Genomic DNA, 17,365 nt, shown 5'->3' on the forward strand with positions numbered 1-17,365 from the left:
TAGAAGGGTGTGTGTGTGTGTGTGTGCGTGTGTGTGCTATTCCAGAATTTATTTTTGGCTTATTGGTTTCAGTTGATAGCAATTTTAAGTAGTGAGTTTCAGGGGCTTATGTGAAAAAACCCCAGCAAATACCAATAGGATTTTGTGGATTTGGATTTTATGTTGCTTAGATTCTAGCTGCTTTAGTCAGAGCCCTAAAATCAGCTGACAAAGAGGAGTTGTGCATTTTCATGTATCATTTATTATTTGCATTTCTAAAGTATGTAGAACTGTATTATGTATACATTCAGGGGCAGATCCAGGGGAGGGAGAGATTTGACCCTTTGAGTCCTGTTCACTCAAAGTTTAAAACAAACTCTCTGTTGGGTAAAGCTGCATTTCTATTCAGCTTTAGCTGAGGCAGTCAATTAATTTAATGGCTCATTATTACCTACTTGATTTCTGCTAATCTCTTCACTCTAATCTGTAGGTGTTAAGAACCCTTGATCTTCCTTTAATCAAACTACCCTTTCTTCTACAATTATCCTGTCTATTATATATATAATATTTTTCTGATCATTCCCCAGCATGTCTAATAAAGATTTGCTGCTGCCTAAGAGCCTGTACTGGGTGGCTTTGTTCCTAGGGGATTCAAACATATAACACATAAGAGACTGGGAGGGCAAAGTAGGCTGAGCTGTTCAGTGGCACAGCAGTCAAAGGCAAAGGTGAAGCAAAAAGGCAGGTTATTGCAGTGACCCTTTTCAGGGTTATTCATTACAGTAGATGTTGGAGGCTGTGGAAAGCTGAACTAGCAGTGCAACCAGAACAGCATAAAGCTGGGCATGGCTGGATGAAAGGAGTTGGTCTTGGAGAGAGGTATTGCCAGCAGCTGAACTGAGTCCTTCCCTGGCCCCAACTGTTTGTTTCTGTGTTTTGAGGGTAGTGGAGATAAGCTATGGGCAGCTGGGGTGGAAGGGGGCAGTTACAGCCCTGCTCCTACTTGCTCCAGGGTTGTGAGAGCTGTTCAGGAAGGTTTCTGATGGGGAATATTCCCATGGGAGAGTCATGTCTACCAAGGGGTTTGGGGGTGAGGTATAGAGGTGTGGGGTGAGAATGGGCAGCAGTGTTATAGGGGTGAGGTTGTAAAGGGCAAATGAGATAAACAGGGTTTGGGTCTGAGGGGGTGTGTTGAGGGCTGTGAGGGCAAAATAGAGTATGAGGAGGGTTGGGAGCAAGAAGGATTGTGGGCGAGGGTGGCCCAGTGAGCGTGAAGGACTGCAGTGAGGTTTGGGTGTTCAGAGAGGCAGGAGAGGGCTCCGTGGGCTGCAAGGGTTCAGGGAACCTGGGTAGGATGGGGATGGGCCTCTGTGGGGTGCAATGGTTTATGGGGGCAGTGAAGGGGCTTGGTTGGACTCAGTAGAGCATGAAGGGGATGGTGAGTTCAGATGGGGTTTTGGGCATGATGCAGTAGGGCTGAGCATAGGGGTAGATGGGGTAACAGAGGGCAGAGTGGAGCTGAGGGGCATTTGAGGTGGCAGGGAAAATGCATAAAGTGTATAGGGGGACTAGGGGCTGTAGTGGAGTGTCTGGGGGGACGTGTTGGAGCGCAGGGAGCAGTTCTGTCTGGGACCTGGCTGGAGGGTAACAGCCATACTCCCCAGCACCAGGAGCCTCCCCTACCTTCTAAACTCAGTTATGTTTTTTCTGCATGGCTCTTAACTGTAATAATATAGCCCTAGGCCCCTTGCATATTAGTAAAGCTTCTAGTGTCTTTTTAGCTAGATATTACATTTGTTTTAGATCCTCTCGTCTAAATCCTTTTACCGACAGCAGTTTCCCATGCAGACTGTTTGCATCTATTTACCATCAACCTTGGAAGCGCAGCTTTCCCCCACACTCCTACTTTGGACATGCTGAGTCCCCAACATCATTCAACACACCCAACTTAAAGTGGCCGTAAAGCTACCCCAGTAAAATACTCCAAACAGAGCACCTGAGAGTGGTTCTGGGGACATGTTCTGTAGTGCACTAAAACATCTGCATTTCTTTACTCGGCCCACAAAGTGTGGAAATGAGTGGGCAAGCTGTGCTTTTCAACAGCAGTCATGGGCTCAGCATGGAGATGTTGAAGATGTGTCATTTGTTGCTAGGGATGGAGGTGAATGTGTTGCGGCTGATGTCTAGGTAGCATATTGCCAAGAAGTATATGGTTGGAAGTCGGGGATAACATTTTTAAGGTTTGAAAAAGCTTCTACGTGAACGTTAGGATGCTGTCCAAGGACATTTCTTGTCTTCATCGCTGTATGCCATTTATTCATCCAGTCACTTATTTATTTCAGTTTAGCTGAAAATAATAAAAGGCAACTGTTGAGAAGCCCAGCTGTCACAAACACAAGGATTGGACTATGAGCAGGGCTGGCCAGAAAACAAGAATTGCATTTTGTGAGAAATGTCCAGGTTCCACCATTTCTTTTCATTCAGAATTTAGGAGAACAGGATCTTGAACCTGTGCACACCACATTTCAGACCACCGTGTGCATGTTCTCCGACCAGAAATTCTATCCTGGATGTAGAAGACATCCCAGGCAGAATAATTGTTGAAACTAATTGGTTTCTATGAAAAGTTTCAGTTTCAAGGAACTCACATTTTCTAGGGGAAAAAAATCATTTCAATAAAAAATGACTAATTCATCAACTTAGCCCTTGCACTTACATACCAGTCAGCAGTCCTCCAGTGACAGACTTCAACAATTAAATGTATTAGCCACCCAAACTATCATTACTAAAGAGCACTTTTATAAAGAGAGGACTCTTCTGCAGTTCCAAATGGTATTTTCAATATGAGCCTTTAACACACTGACTGGCACTATCCATGTATTAATAGCCAGTCCCCTAACGTGGAATGTCATTTAGATTCCAGTGGCCTAGCACGCCTGAGAATGACAGTACAGAAATTTGATTTTAATCACAAATCAGTTTCTTATGCATACATTTATTATTCAGCAATAGCAAACGTGAACATTTTTCTCCTCAGCCTATTGAATTTTGAGGAACTGAAATTTCTAGCTCGGTGGGTCAAATTATACGCTGCCATTCTAGTGAGGTCAATAGACCAGAAGCTGTTTATATCACACAAAAAAATCAGGGCCTCCAATTTCTTAAGAAATAAAGCATTTGATCAAAGTTTACAGATGTTGTGCTAGGGAGCTGGTCATTACGGTAGGGTAAGTATGAATACAAATCTTGATGCTAGAAATACCTGTAATCTCATAGTTTGAAATAAAGCATGAATTAAACAAGGCACATTATGATGTATCTGGGTGATTTTATTTGATTTTATTGGATGTGTTGTTGCCATCTGTCCAGAAACATAACATATAACCTCTGATTCATTAAATTATTGACATTATGATTTTCTTTTAAGGAGGTATTTGTGTTTCGAGTCTTTGCTGGTCTCCGGAGAAATGAAATTTCATTCTCTGCATTTTGTCTTGCAGTTTGAGCTGCGCAATGTTATGGTTTGGCTTCATATGGGTCGTATTGCAATACAATGGTTGTACTCAATCAAGAATTCATTAGGCAAAGAATGTATTGTAACAGCATAAGAAAACATCATGATTAATGCTACATAACAGGGCTAAGAGTTCTAGTTTCTACAAAAGAGAAACTACTCAGTATTTTAAAGTCTGACTGTGTAAACTCATACAGGGAATTTGTCCCTTCAATAATGTCGATGGATTACTTACACAGTTAAGGACTGCTCATGTGAGTAAGGGCTTGTAAAGCCTTAGCTCGTTTTACTGAAATCTTACCATTTGAAAGCTAGAATTTTTTTTTTTCTATGTGATTTGACTAATGGGCTTTTCACCTGCTGAAATCTGATAGAAAGACACTTAGTAAAAGCTGCCTAAAATGAAATACATCAACAGACTGTGTCTGCTGGTAAGATCATATTATTAATGGTTTAATTTCTTATTTTTTCCACAGGATTTGAGGTTCCAATTAAAACCGTGTTTGGGCCATTGCTTTGCCTGCCTGTGCTTAATCTTTCCCGAAAGCCTCATCACTTATCTAAAACAAAAGAAGAACGAGGTAAGGAGAGAAAGTAATGAAATGCAGCATAACACATCTGTCAAAGGAACAGAAAGTAGCTTTAAAAAAAAAAGAATCCGGGATCAGTGACATTCAGAAATTATTTGTTGAGCACTAAATGTGTTCATGTGAAGCATCTTAATTCCAAGGGGTTTGTGTCTACCATTATGTTCCTACATACGCTTGGGGTTTTGTTATTTGTATTTGAAAGTTTGACTGTTGAAGTAGCCACAGGGTACAAATGACAGACACCAGCACTGGAAGTGGTAATCTGTACTGCTAAACAAATCTCCTGATTTGTAGGATGGAGCCCTTGAAGAGATTCTTTGACATTTTGGTGCTGAAATTATGAATATAATTAACATTTGTAAAAGTTCTTTGAAATACAGTTGTTACAGAGCACTGGATTTCTACTCTCCAAAAACGCACAAACCAGGATATTGGGTTTTTTTTTAAAAGTGCCCATTTCCTCACCTAGAGATAGAATATCCTCTTATTCTCTACTGTTAATACTACATTTTTGATTGATATCTTGCTATTATGTTGTGTCACACTAGGTCACATTAGTACGCAAGATGGCAGGTATAACGAGGGATAGCGCAGAGAGGAGAAACAGCAGTCCATTAATGTAAAGCATGAATTTTAAATTTGGGGTGGGCATGTCTGATCTGACAGGACAGCTGAAGCTATTCCATGATGTCCCATTCTGTTACACATGTGGAGGATTTGGAGGGGCGTCACAGGCTGTGGAGTCTGCACCAGCCACCAAGAGGTTAAAAAACAAGCATGGGTTTAATTAGCAGTGCTGCACTATGAATTAAGTCCTAGCTTACATCCTGAGATACAGGCTGAGAAGTAGAGGAGCCCATTAGCTGCGGCAGGAGAAGACATGCATGCTGCATTTGTACAAGCACCTAAGTAAGATATAGGTATGTGTGTGCTCACAGCAGGAGTTATGAATGCAAATATGTGTGCTTTACATGTGCATGGTAAAACAAGTGGATGAGAAGCCTACTTGAAGATAGGAGCAGTGAGCCTGGCCTGACCTGACCTCTCAATTGGATGGAAGCCCAGAAATTGCTGGCTGGGAATAAGGGTCATCTGTTTTAGGGAATGATTCAAAAGAGGAAAATGGAGCTGCCCTGAAGTTAGTTTCAGTAGGGTTTTTTTTCTATTGGAATTAGTCTGAATACTCTGAAGCAACTAAATGGAGAGCCAGCCCATATCTACAGTAAACGTGGGCTGAAGAGCATGTAGGGTATCCAAGGAGGAATAGCTGTATGGAAATGATTTCCCATGAGGGGAACATATAGGTGGTGGGTCCAACTGCCTCAAGGTTGTGCAAGGTTGAGAAAAAGCTAGATTTCTCCTCTTGTTTTTACCAGCCTCTTAACTTGTGTGAATTTTTCAAAGGCTTATAACTTAGCTATGGGTAAGATATTGTCACAGGCACCCAGTTTGTTTCATAGATTTGGATCATACATTAAGTGGCCTTTCAGCCATTGACCTGATTAAATTCTGTACTTGGTCACTGGGATGTAAATATCTCCAGTGCAATGGAAGTCAGTAGAGATGCTTCAGAATTTCACTGGCACAAGTGAACCCAAAATTTGGCTCCAAGTTAAGCATCTCCTGCATTTTTTTAGTATAAAAAAAAATTAAAAATTCAACCCCCAGTAACATGTACGTAACTCCAGTGATATAATCAAACCAACATTTTGTTCATACAACTTATGGCTTACATCATGAATGCTGCGTGCCCTTGGAGGCACAGAGATCTCCCACAGGCAGTGGCAGCTCTGTCAGTGGCGGGGGGGGGGGGGGACCTGGCAAGCTCCAACCAGTGCTCACTGACCACCTGCAGACACCACCAGCAGCGATGGCCAGCAGCAATCGCAGATTGCCTGCAGATGCAGCCAGCAGTGTCGGTAGCAAGGGGGGGTAGCAAGCAGCAACCACCCACAGGTGCCACCTGCAGTGTTAGCAGTGCCTTTTTGCAAAGGGTGCACTGCCACGCTTGGGGGGTGCACATGCACCTGCATGAACACCCTACGCATCACCAATGACTTACATCATTAATGTTCAAATTTGTTGTTCCTCCTTATTTCCTTGTCAAAATACCTAAACATCATCTAGCTTTTAATATTACGTATGCTAAGTCATCAAATATCATTGGAAGTTCTCAGCAAGTTTTGAGCTGTCTTGTCTGATGGTTATGTGCTGCAATGGTAGCTGTTGTTTGTTTGCCATGGTACTCTGTTCAAATGCACAGATTGTTGACTTGTCTATTTGATGGTGTTTACCATATATTTTGATTTCCTTTGATGGTAACAGTAGATTAATTTACTTTATAATGAAAGACTGATATTTACCTTTTGCAAAGAGGTAAACTGGGCCAACCACCTTTTATTATTATTTTCAATGTTATATTGATAATAATGGTATGTAGTTTTTCTTCAAATGCCTGGCAGGGACAGAAATGTGTAAGTTTCTGAACCAACTATTGACAGCTGTGTTACTGCTGTAATGGTCCTTGTCACTTCATTAAGTGTCAACATTATCATTTATAAACCTTCATTTTCATTGTTTCCTAATTCATCCACCAAAAAAAGAGAACAAAGTATGACTCTGGGGTAAAATTTGATACTTCATCTTGAGACTGAGTCATTTTACAAGTTTTGAAAATAGAATAAATGCCTTTCTATTGTAGGAGTAAAAATACTACTTTTCACACAGACAAAAATAAGGCATAGCTGCTATGCAATCAATGCATTTACACCAAAAAAAAATCAATTCAAGCAGGGTGAGAGTCAGACCTTGTCAGGGGAAGTTCAAGTTGCAGAAGGACCCATTGCTATAACTCCCTAAATGTGCTTGTCTATTGTAGTCAAGTTTTGCATCTTGATAGTATGTCTGCTGTTTATGTGTACCCAGGTGCAGCTATTTCTATATCTGTTAAGTTTAAAAATGATCAAACATCCATGAAAAATAACCCTAGTAACTTACTCACCCACAGTAACTTGTTTTCCACCAAATCATATATTATTAGGCCTGTGCAAAGTGGCTGGTATTCACTTCAAATTTGGCCGATTTGGGGAACAGTGATTCGATTCGGTGATTCAAATCACTGTCCTGAACAATTCAGCCAAATCTGATTTGGAGATTCGTCTGTTGCTGAATCTCCAAATCACACAGGCCCCGTTCCCTGCCTGTTCTCCCAGCCCCACCTAGCCCCAGCTCCCGGCTCTTTGGGGGAAAAAAAGCCCCCACTCACCAGCTGCTGCCAGGCAGGGGGGTGATCTCCACTACCCCCATTACCCTGCACTGCATGAGGGGCTCTGTCATGAGCACCCTGCCCACTCTCCCGCCCCCACCATGCATGCCCCACCCGGTCCCAGCCCCCGGCCCTTTAAAAATAAAAGCCCCACTCTCACTGAGTCCTGCCAGGTGGGGTCAGGGGCGATCCCTGCTGCCCCCCTGCTACTCCATGCTGCATGAGGGGGCTGTGTCATGAGCCCTCAGAAGCTCTGAGGCTGCTACAGCAGCTGGTGAGGCTGGGGGGGGTGGTTAAAGGGCTGGGAGCTGGGGTGGGAGGGGCAGCAATGGTGGGGGCTGGGAGAGTGGGTGGGGGTCAGAGGGCTTGTGGCAGAGCCCCCTGAGCAGCATGGGGAAGTGGGGGGCAGTGGGGATTGCCCCCCTGAATGGCAGCAGCCAGTGAGTGCGGGCTTTTTTTTAAAGAACAAGATGCTGGGACAGGTGGGGCAGCCATGGGGGAGCTAGGACAGCGATCAGGGGTCAAAGGATGCTCAGGGGGCCTGAAGGGGCAGGCAGGGGATGGGGTCTGGCAGGGGTCCCCCTATAGTCCCCTCTCCCCTGCTCCAGCCTCCTCTCCCCCGCCCCCCACTTACCAGGATGGAGTCTGAGTCCAGCTCCCGGCTGCAGTGAGCAGAGACTGCCTGAATCACCAAAGCTCTCCAAATCTTTTCTGAATCAGTTCAGAGAGCTTCAAATCAATTTGGACTTTTTAATTGGTCTCCCAGTTCAATTCTGATTCAGAGATTTGGCCGCCAAATCTCCTCCGAATCGAATCATCAACCGAAGCTTCACACAGCCCTACTCAACACCACTTGTAAGGTGTCCGTTCACATATATTGCCTAGCTGGGATTATATTTCTGTCAAAAGTTTGAGGATTTACATAAAAAGGTGTTAGGGATTTTTTGGTATTTGATCTTCTAAAATGTAACCATATGATCAGTTTGCTGAGTGGCTATAACAGCTCTCATTAGAGTGGTATTCTGCAACTATAAAAAGAATTATAAAACAAAGGCATTTCTATAATTAAATAAAAAATAATATTTTCTAGCATTTCTCATAGGAGGAGGAGGAGCTTACATTAAATTGGCGACACATGGTCTGTCTTCAGAAATTTTAATTAAACTTTAAAGTAATATCTCATGATGGGGTTTTAAAGAAACACACTTGATCTTTCAGTAATCCTTGAAGTTTTTTACAATGTTTCATAATTATGCTTCAAAGCCATTATTTTTATGGATGGATATCTCAGGTTTTGTGCCTAAAAATATTTTTTCTTGCATTGGTTATTAATAAAAAAATAATCCTTCCACCCCCAAGACTTTCACTTTTTTCTGTGTTTCTGAAGTTCACTACTAATTTTATAGATTAACTGTGTGGCAACAGCATTTCCTTTGTGTGAAGAGCATAGATCACAGAAGGATGAAAAGACCTCAACACGTATGTTTCTCAATGGAAAGAAACATGTTTAAATGGCTTGATGAATCAGGGCCCCATAAAATCTCATCACCATAGAGATACTTAGCAGACCCTTTCTTTTTCTTAGTGCACATAATTCTATTGTGCTTTTGCTTTTCTTCATTTGCTAGCAAAACCAGTGGCCAAATACTAAATGGAAATATCTATTTTCTTTATCAAGCTACATGATTTCTGTTTAAAATTGTTGCAATATTTATAGAGGATGGGTTTGACTATTGGTATGTTTCATGTTTTGCTCTGCTTGCAGTAATGAATGTAAAGAAGAAAATCCTTTTACTCGTGAAGCAGTTCACTGTCCTTAGTGCTAAGTAACAAGCCATTGTGTCATGGTTGAAAGATCTTGATTTATTTTTCAATTATTTGGCATGTTAGTTACTTGATTATACATCACGGTTATGAACAATGTTTTCTGTTACTTTTTTATTTATTCTTTATCTGGTGTAATCAGGAAAATAGCTGTGCAGTGAAGTCCTTTAGCAGATGCATGCATGTTTTGGGACATGGCTAATAGCTACTTAGCACAGAGCCTTGATAGGTTTACAGCTCTTCAAGATGAAATGGAGTTTGTTTGATAATTTGTCTGATAAGCCTTTAAGGTGTTCATTTCCCCCCCCCCCCCCAAGATCCATTTGATTTATAAGCTATAAAATATTGAGTGCACTTTGCTCTTCCTATTTTAGATATGGCACTATTTAAAATGCTTAAGGATTCTTCTGTACAGAGTGGAAGGTTCTGTCTACAGATTTTAGGCATTCATTTCTGGCTGTTGCTTGTATCAAAGATTTTCTATTAATATTGCCATGGTGAAGTAGGAGACAGGCTGCTTGGAATCTGTGCTGTCAATAAAAATACTTTGTAACAATGCTGTACTTTGCACTTTTATTTAAGGCCCTGAAAGCAATGTACAAACATTAATAAAATGTTACAATCTGGGGAAGCCAGACCAGCACTGGCACTCAATTTTAAATATTCAGACGTTTAGGAAGAATTGGTTACTGCCATATTGTATAAATGAACCACTGAGTTTTGGCTAATCCATCATGAGACACCTAAACTTTGTTGCCCTGAAGGGTCAGGCCAACCTCAGGATCTCAATATTGCGCAGTTAGACAGGACGGCGTGGTGTACAATTGCACATATACAAACACACAAATCAATTAGGTACAAACACACACGTTCAAAATAACTAGTCTAGGTTCATGTACACCTATCACCAGTTTAGGCCCATACACGCTACACACACCACATTTAGATAGAATCAGTTACCAGTTACGAACACCTGCACATCCAATACACATACGTGGATTGCCAATTTATATACCACACACACATACCCACAATGATATCTATATATGTATATATATGTGTATTCACTAATTTACACACATACCGCCCACCTACACATACACACAGGTGAGTTCCTAAGTTGGGTGTTGTGATATGTATGTATGTGCTTGGTGTACTTGGGATACCTGAGGAAAGGTTAAGGTAAGAAAGTAGAAGTGTAGGGAATTAAAGTTACCAGGACCGGGATTAGAACCGGTAGACTACAGGGCCTGGGCTGAAGAACTGAGGCTGCGGGTAACTTTAGGTTAATTGATCTTAATTGATTAAAAGACAACACCCAAATCCTGCCAAACAGGGAAGCATGCGGCACAGAGTCTGAGACTAGAGCCAGAGCTATCGGGGAGCTGAAAAGGTAGGTAGGGAGAGGGAAAAATGGGACCAGGGGAAAGTGTGGGTGTTAAAGAGGGGGCTCTGGGTGTGGGGAGCCAGAGGATGGCTCCAGGGCAGCTAGAGAACTTGCAGGGAGCGGCAATAGGTGCTGGAAGCTGGAGGAAGGCTCCAGGTGCTGGAGAAAACTACAGGACAGCTGAGAGGAGCTGGGAAGCTGCGGGGGGCAAGGGGGATATTACAGAAGGTGTGGGGGAAGCCTGAAAACAGAGAGACAGACAGCAGAAAATCACAGGAAAAGCAGCAGGTGGCAGGGCAAAAGTAAAGCAGAGAAAGGCAGCAGAAAGTCACAGGGAAAAGGCAATAGAAGCAGAGGAGGCTGAGAGGTGGCAGAAAAGGGGAGATGGAACTGGGAGGAGATCAGGAAACTAGCAGAGAGGGTGAGGACTGGAGCTCAGAGAGAGAGAGAGAGAGAATGAGACTGGAATTTAAGATAGGGAAGGGACTGGGATTCAGTAAAACATGACCCAGCTCGGGGTTGCAAATGACAGTGGTTTTATTGAACAGGGGAGATGGTGACACAATGTCAAATTGGTTCCCTTGCACCCACCCACACATACCTACACACACACACAATGGCAGCAGGGGTTAGAGAGGCTTGGTGCAGGGGCTGAAGTCCACTGAAGTCTAGGAGGAGGAGAGAGAGAGAGAGTCCAAATTGTAGGAGGAGGTGTGTAGGTAATATTTACCTATCCGGACTGGAAAGGGGTCCTTGTCCAGTAGGTGTTGTCCAGAGGGGTTCGCCAGCAGGTCCTCTGGGTGGATAGGTTGTGTGGCATGGTGCTGGTCCAGATGGAGAGGGTGTCCCACCGGGTCTGTCTTCACTGCCCCTTTTTATAGGGGCAGACCTTGTTTGACCCTAGTGACAGGAGGCATGCCCAGGCAAGGGTCAGCCCCTGGTGTACTGAGCATGTGTGCTCCATGCAGGGATGTGCAGTTTTGGGTGTCTGTAATGGTGAGAGTTGCTGGTTTTGCAGGGTCTTTTGTCTTTCAAATGCTGGTCTGGTCTCTGTTCCTGGGTGAGGTCCGTGGTTCCTGGGTGAATCAATGCGAGGTGATGGCCCAGTCGTTACAGGCCATTCAGTAGAGGCCTGCTACCATTGTATTTCAATGATTCCCAATCACGCTTATTCATCCGGGAACCAATTTACATGGGAGGGATACGTGACTCATACAGTTGCGACACAGGGTATGCCTGAGCAGAGGATATAAGATGGAGACTTGACATATAAAATGGAAACTTGACATGACTTTGGTTCACTTACAAACACAGGCCTAAACCATACAATATTCATATGAAACAATAAAAATCAATACAAAAATGATAATAATACAATATGCAACAGTAAAAATCAATACAAACCTAATAATAATAGATATAAAACAGTGGATAACCAAAACCAAAAACTTGCTACCAAAATAAAAATGTTTAAAGCTTATCCTACATCTTAGCGTACTTATACTTATCTATAGGGAAAAGAGAGGGAGAGAAAAGGTCAGAAATGATTGGGGAAGGGGAGGGAATGCATTTTAAAATAAATACAAAAAAAAAGAAAAAAACTGGGGTTTTTGCTACAACTTCATCTTCATAAATGAAAAACACCTGTGCCGCCTGCTGAAGTCTAGAAATTAGAGTAAATTTTGGAGAGTTTGAGGACATTTGACTACTTCATCTAAGTTTTAGAGCTGTGGACTATTGGTAGGCTTGAGTTTTTATGGGGGTTAGTGTTCGTTTGTTTTCAATTAAAAAGGACTAAAAATTAAAAGGAAGACTTTGAGAGATGTGAATGCCATGCAGATAGAAATTGGGGGAAAAAAAGATTGTTTCACTCAATCCCATAGGAACCAAACAATTTTCCCTATATTAATATTCCCCTTTCTCCACAAGTATGCATTAAAGGACATATCCTATTCCATATAGGATCCTATTCTATCCTGCTTAAGTACCGGAGAAAACACTAATATGCTTACTTTTGTAACATGATATTATTTTAGCCTTAAGGCTAGGTCCTGTCAGGCCAGGCCTCTTTTGGTCTGCTATCTGGTACCATGTAAACCAGCGCAGCTTGTTTCATGGTCAGGTTGTTGGAGACTAAACTAGCAACCCCACCTGAGCTAGCCTGGGTGAGGAAGGTGTGTAAACACACAGCAGGACTACAATTAAGACCTATCAAAGAGCAGATGATGTCCCTGTAAGCCAATGGCCATCCACTCCCGGAGAGGCGATGGCCACCAGGTCACTTTGCCCAAAGAATCACCAATGTTGCAATACAGCATCTAAGGTGCCCCAACAGCCACAGTGACCTCAGGGCTGATTTGACTTGACTAAGGCTAGGTCACAAAAAGCAGTGAGCAGGATGAAGACCCTATTGTATGATTTTTTTTTCAGTGACTAAATAGATTCACACTGAAGCACCTAAGTCCAATTAGGTGTCTAATATGTGGAATAGGATTTGCCCTAAATGTATTAATTCAAACTATTATGTTTAATATTACATCTATTTTCTGTGATGGAAAAGCCAGACTACCACTTGTGTTTGGAGAAAAAGGAAGAACAACAGTTTAATCAAAATCAAGAAGGCAAAAAGTTAAAGATTGATAAACATTGTTCCAAATCAAATGTACTGCCATGCTGCTTCTTAAAGCTCCAGAAAGTGTTTGGTCATATTTTGTAATTAATTCTGTAAAATATTATAAAACATTCATGTGCTACTTAACCTTTAAAACTGAGCAGGCTGAAATTTAGAGTGTGTATTAGAGATGAGAAATATTGAGTTTTCCATTACTAGAACACGCCCTGCAAATTTTACATGTTGTCCCATTAACTTGTCAGTGATAGCTTTATACCAAATTTTTAATCATTTCCAAATCTATTATTAGTATTTTGAAACATTTGCTTCAAAGATGGGTAGTTGCAAGGATCACAGAATGCGTAACAGTAAACTTAACCCTGTATTCTTTACTCGGGTAAATATCGTGTTGGTGGGAGCGGACAGAGTGCCATTCAGGGGAGAGTATTTTGAAACTGCCCAGTAATGTGAATATTATGCAAATACAGCCTTTCTCCAGGACCTGATCACAAACATATTGCTTTCATTTCTCTAAATGAAATGCTGTATTTTTAAAGGGGAATAGAAAGCATTTCCTAGAGATAACTTGTACTATCAAGCAGTGAAATGTCATTATTTCCTTAATTATGTACATAAAATATAAAACTAGGAGTTACCATGGAATTCAAACTGTGCAATTTTTCAGTAATTTACCATGGAGACAGCTTCCTGCAATCTTCCAGAGTTCTGTCCCATAAGATAAATGCATGTTTCTGCAATTCAAATGATTTCATGATCTTTAAAGTCTCCATTTAGAAATCAACGTTGTATTAACTTAACCTAATCATCTGTCTGTGTTTGGTCTAGCAAAAATCATATATGTATCAGAGATCTCACTGCCCTCTTCCAATATGTTCTGTAAATCAGTGAGTCAATAACACAGGAGAACAAATTAATATATCAGAAAAAATGAAAACTAAACAAGTCAATACATATTTTCAGTATATCTTTTATTATGTTGTCAACAAGCCGTTACTTTACAGCTAAGACATCTTTGGAGGTAGATAATACTGATCATTATATACTAAGGTGAAACAATTCTAACATTCTCCTTTAACAGCATTAGATGGTTCGGAATCAGAAGTCATGGCAGAGGAAATACCTTTTATTAGACCAACTAGATATTTGCAAAAAATATTCTTTATTTGCAAGCTTTTGGGCACACTCACCTTTCCTCAGGCGTAGCAGAATGCAAAAATTGTAAAATTTCTCCGAAGTGGAAATGAAGATTAATATTTCACAGGAGAGCTGAAGGTGTTGTGAGATCTCCTAGTAAAAATAGTTCATTTTATGCATATTATGCTCAGATAAAAGTTAGAACTTGATGTTGTCTGGTGTCAAGCAGGATGTTGAATCGTGTTTCCTTCTGGTTACGATATTTCATATTTCACAGAACGATGGGGTGATGAAATGTTCTCCTGGGCAAGGAATTACTCTTGTATTGAGGCATCTAAGTCATCCTCCCTTTTACTATTGCTAGTATCAAGAAATCAATAAATGATGAATTATGCAACTCTTTATAAGCCTAGAAAACTTTTATAAAATTACATGTTTTACTTAGACTTTTTAAAGTAAGCATATTCAATTCTTCTCCGAGCATCAATATTTTTCTAGGCAGGAGAGGAATATTGATTAAGGTAGCAACTAGCTGTTCACCAGAGATTTGAATATTGGTCAGTCGAACTCTTGCTTAAAAGAAAATTCAGCACTTAACTGTCATCCTTTTGGGGTCGCAAAGAAGAACAAGACTGGAAATATCATCAAGCCACTAAGGGAATTCAAATCTTTGTAAGCACAAGAGGTCATGGGCCTTTACTGCACTGGTAAAATTATGCTGTATGTTCAGAACAAGGACTGATATATCAAGATCTTGCTCTGAAGTGGGTGTTGGAGTGTTTGTGCATGTGTCCGTTGCTCGTCAGAGCTCAGGTACTGAAATGGGAGCGTAGACTGCTACTTCTTATATGTTCCTATATGATACACCAGGCTGTCATCAAAAGATTTCTAGCAAGTTTGTTTCACTTAGCCACCAACTTTATAAATAATGTTTTAATACCTATTGGTGATTATTTGTGATTGCCTTTTGCTAGCAGCAAGGGGAGAAGATATTTGGGTTAAATAGCACTGCAGGAAGGTTTAACAGAGCTGTTCCAGTCCCACTTTCTCTGTTTTCCTTTGATAGCTACTCAGACTCTTTTCTGCTGTTTTTGCAACCTCAACTCCACCATTCCCTTTCCCCCAAAAAATAACTCTGGAGATTTGTTTGATAATAGACATTGACTCAGGTCTCAGCAAGATTAATGCATTGACTTCCCACCTCCAAAGACCCTGGATAAAACTGCACTTATACAAACTGATTTCAGCATAATACCTAGTAGACCATTGTCCAGATTTTAAAACCACAATTGCAAGAATCTTGGTATAATTTTCTTTCTGTGCTTGGAAGCTAAGGACTGAAATAGTGGGAGGTGCAGCAGGTCAGGACTGAGCTGTGTGGAATGTGTGAACAAATGTATTTGCACAGTATCCTAGCAATATTACCCCTGCGATACACATGGATGCTAAATTTACATAAAAAAATACAGATATAAAAAGGAAGCGTGAAGTGCAAAAACAAGGCAAAACTGCATGTTTAAGCTCTTAATTTAATTACTGGACATTTATTTTGATTTGTATCTGAAACACAGCAGGAAGAAGAGAGAGAGAGAGAGAGAGATTGCATGGAATAAAAATAGCTCATTTAAGTGCACAATATTTTCCAGTAAACTGTCCCTAGATTTACAGGCCTGCAGAAGTTTGCTCATCCCCTCCCCTCCCTTTTTTACTTAATGAGCTTTTTTTATTTAAATTTCAATATGAAAGGGGAATTTTGTTTCAAACTAGTAACACTAGAAGCTTCCAATACTTTTAATAATGCTGAAAGAGCAAGGAGACTTTGCAGCTTTTGTAGGCGAGAGGCCTGTACAGTACACTCAATGGGCCTCCATACATGTGCCCAGTTAGTGCTTCCTAATGGGAATAGAGGGCACTTGGCTTCTATAGATGAAGTAATGGGAGCTGGCAAAAAGCTGCTGGAGAGGGAGAGACTGCAGGGAGTGGAATAGCAGAAAGATCCTGAAGAAAAGACGGGAAAGGAGACCCCAGGGCTCATTTGGGCTCCTCCCCAAAAAATGGGATGTTGAGAAAAAAATCCAGTGAGATGTGTGTGTTTGAGCCCCAGTGGGCAAATGGTGTTTAGTTCTGACGTTTGCTATGGGGCTTTTGAGTTTCTACTCAAGGGGAGGAATTTGGAAACACAGTGCTTAGGAGAGTTAGTCAATGTGAGGGGAGCCTTGAACTGCTGATGACCACAAGCACAGAAAAACCTTTGTGGAAGACATTGGGGAGCTTTGTTGAGACTCTGTAAAGACCACCTTGAATGGTCAGGACCAAAATCACCAAACCACACCCGAACAAATGTGGTCATTCTGCAGACATGTTGTTTGAGTTCTTGCTGCTGTTGAAGACAGATAAACTGGTGCTGGGCACTGATGAGCAGTAGTTTTTTATAGGGCTGCATGAAGCTTCAGCCCCTGATTTGATTCAGCGGAGATTCGGCCAGATTTGGTGGCCAAATCTCCTAATCTGAATTGAATCAGGAGACCCTTTAATCTCTCTGCATTGAATCGGAACCCTCCCTTTATAACAGCTTTAAATGTTTTGTCTACATACCTCTAGGTAGCAGGCGGCTCATGAATGCTGAGATGCTGGGGCAGATGGAGCATCCCATAGGAGCATGGGGGGCTCCCAAGCGCTCTCGGCATCAGACCTTCCAGTCCACTTCCAGGTGTACCGGGGAGCACGCAGGGGCCCCACCCCCTGGCTTGTTGACTGGTGCCTCCTGGGTCTGGGGGAGCACCCAGGGTCCCCCTGCAGCCAATGGCTGAGATGGGGGGGTGGAGGGTCCAGTGCACTCCCTGGTGGACCCGGAAGTGAACTGGAAGTACTTCCAGTCCACTTCTGGGTTCACCGCTGAGCATGGGGGGGGGGGGGGCGGGGGGCGGGGGATGCTCCATCCTTCTCAGCATTGCAGCATTCACAAGCCACACCTGGTACCTCAAGGTATGTAGAAAAAGACATTTAAAGCTGTGTCTATGGCCGAATCTTCAGATTCGAA

The 17,365-nt window shown here is 41.9% G+C and overlaps 1 protein-coding gene across 1 annotated transcript in view; it reads left to right on the forward strand.

Moving 5' to 3' along the window:
• Window positions 1–17,365, forward strand: part of TENM1 (teneurin transmembrane protein 1) — a 1,265,690-nt gene that overhangs the window by 457,165 nt on the left and 791,160 nt on the right. Inside the window, exon 6 of the mRNA XM_059732824.1 lies at window positions 3,970–4,074. The gene's annotated coding sequence lies outside the window, so the exon portion shown is untranslated. The remainder of the gene's footprint in view (window positions 1–3,969; window positions 4,075–17,365) is intronic.

This window comes from Alligator mississippiensis, chromosome 8 (genome assembly GCF_030867095.1).
Source record: "Alligator mississippiensis isolate rAllMis1 chromosome 8, rAllMis1, whole genome shotgun sequence".
In the NCBI taxonomy this organism is placed as follows: domain Eukaryota; kingdom Metazoa; phylum Chordata; order Crocodylia; family Alligatoridae; genus Alligator; species Alligator mississippiensis.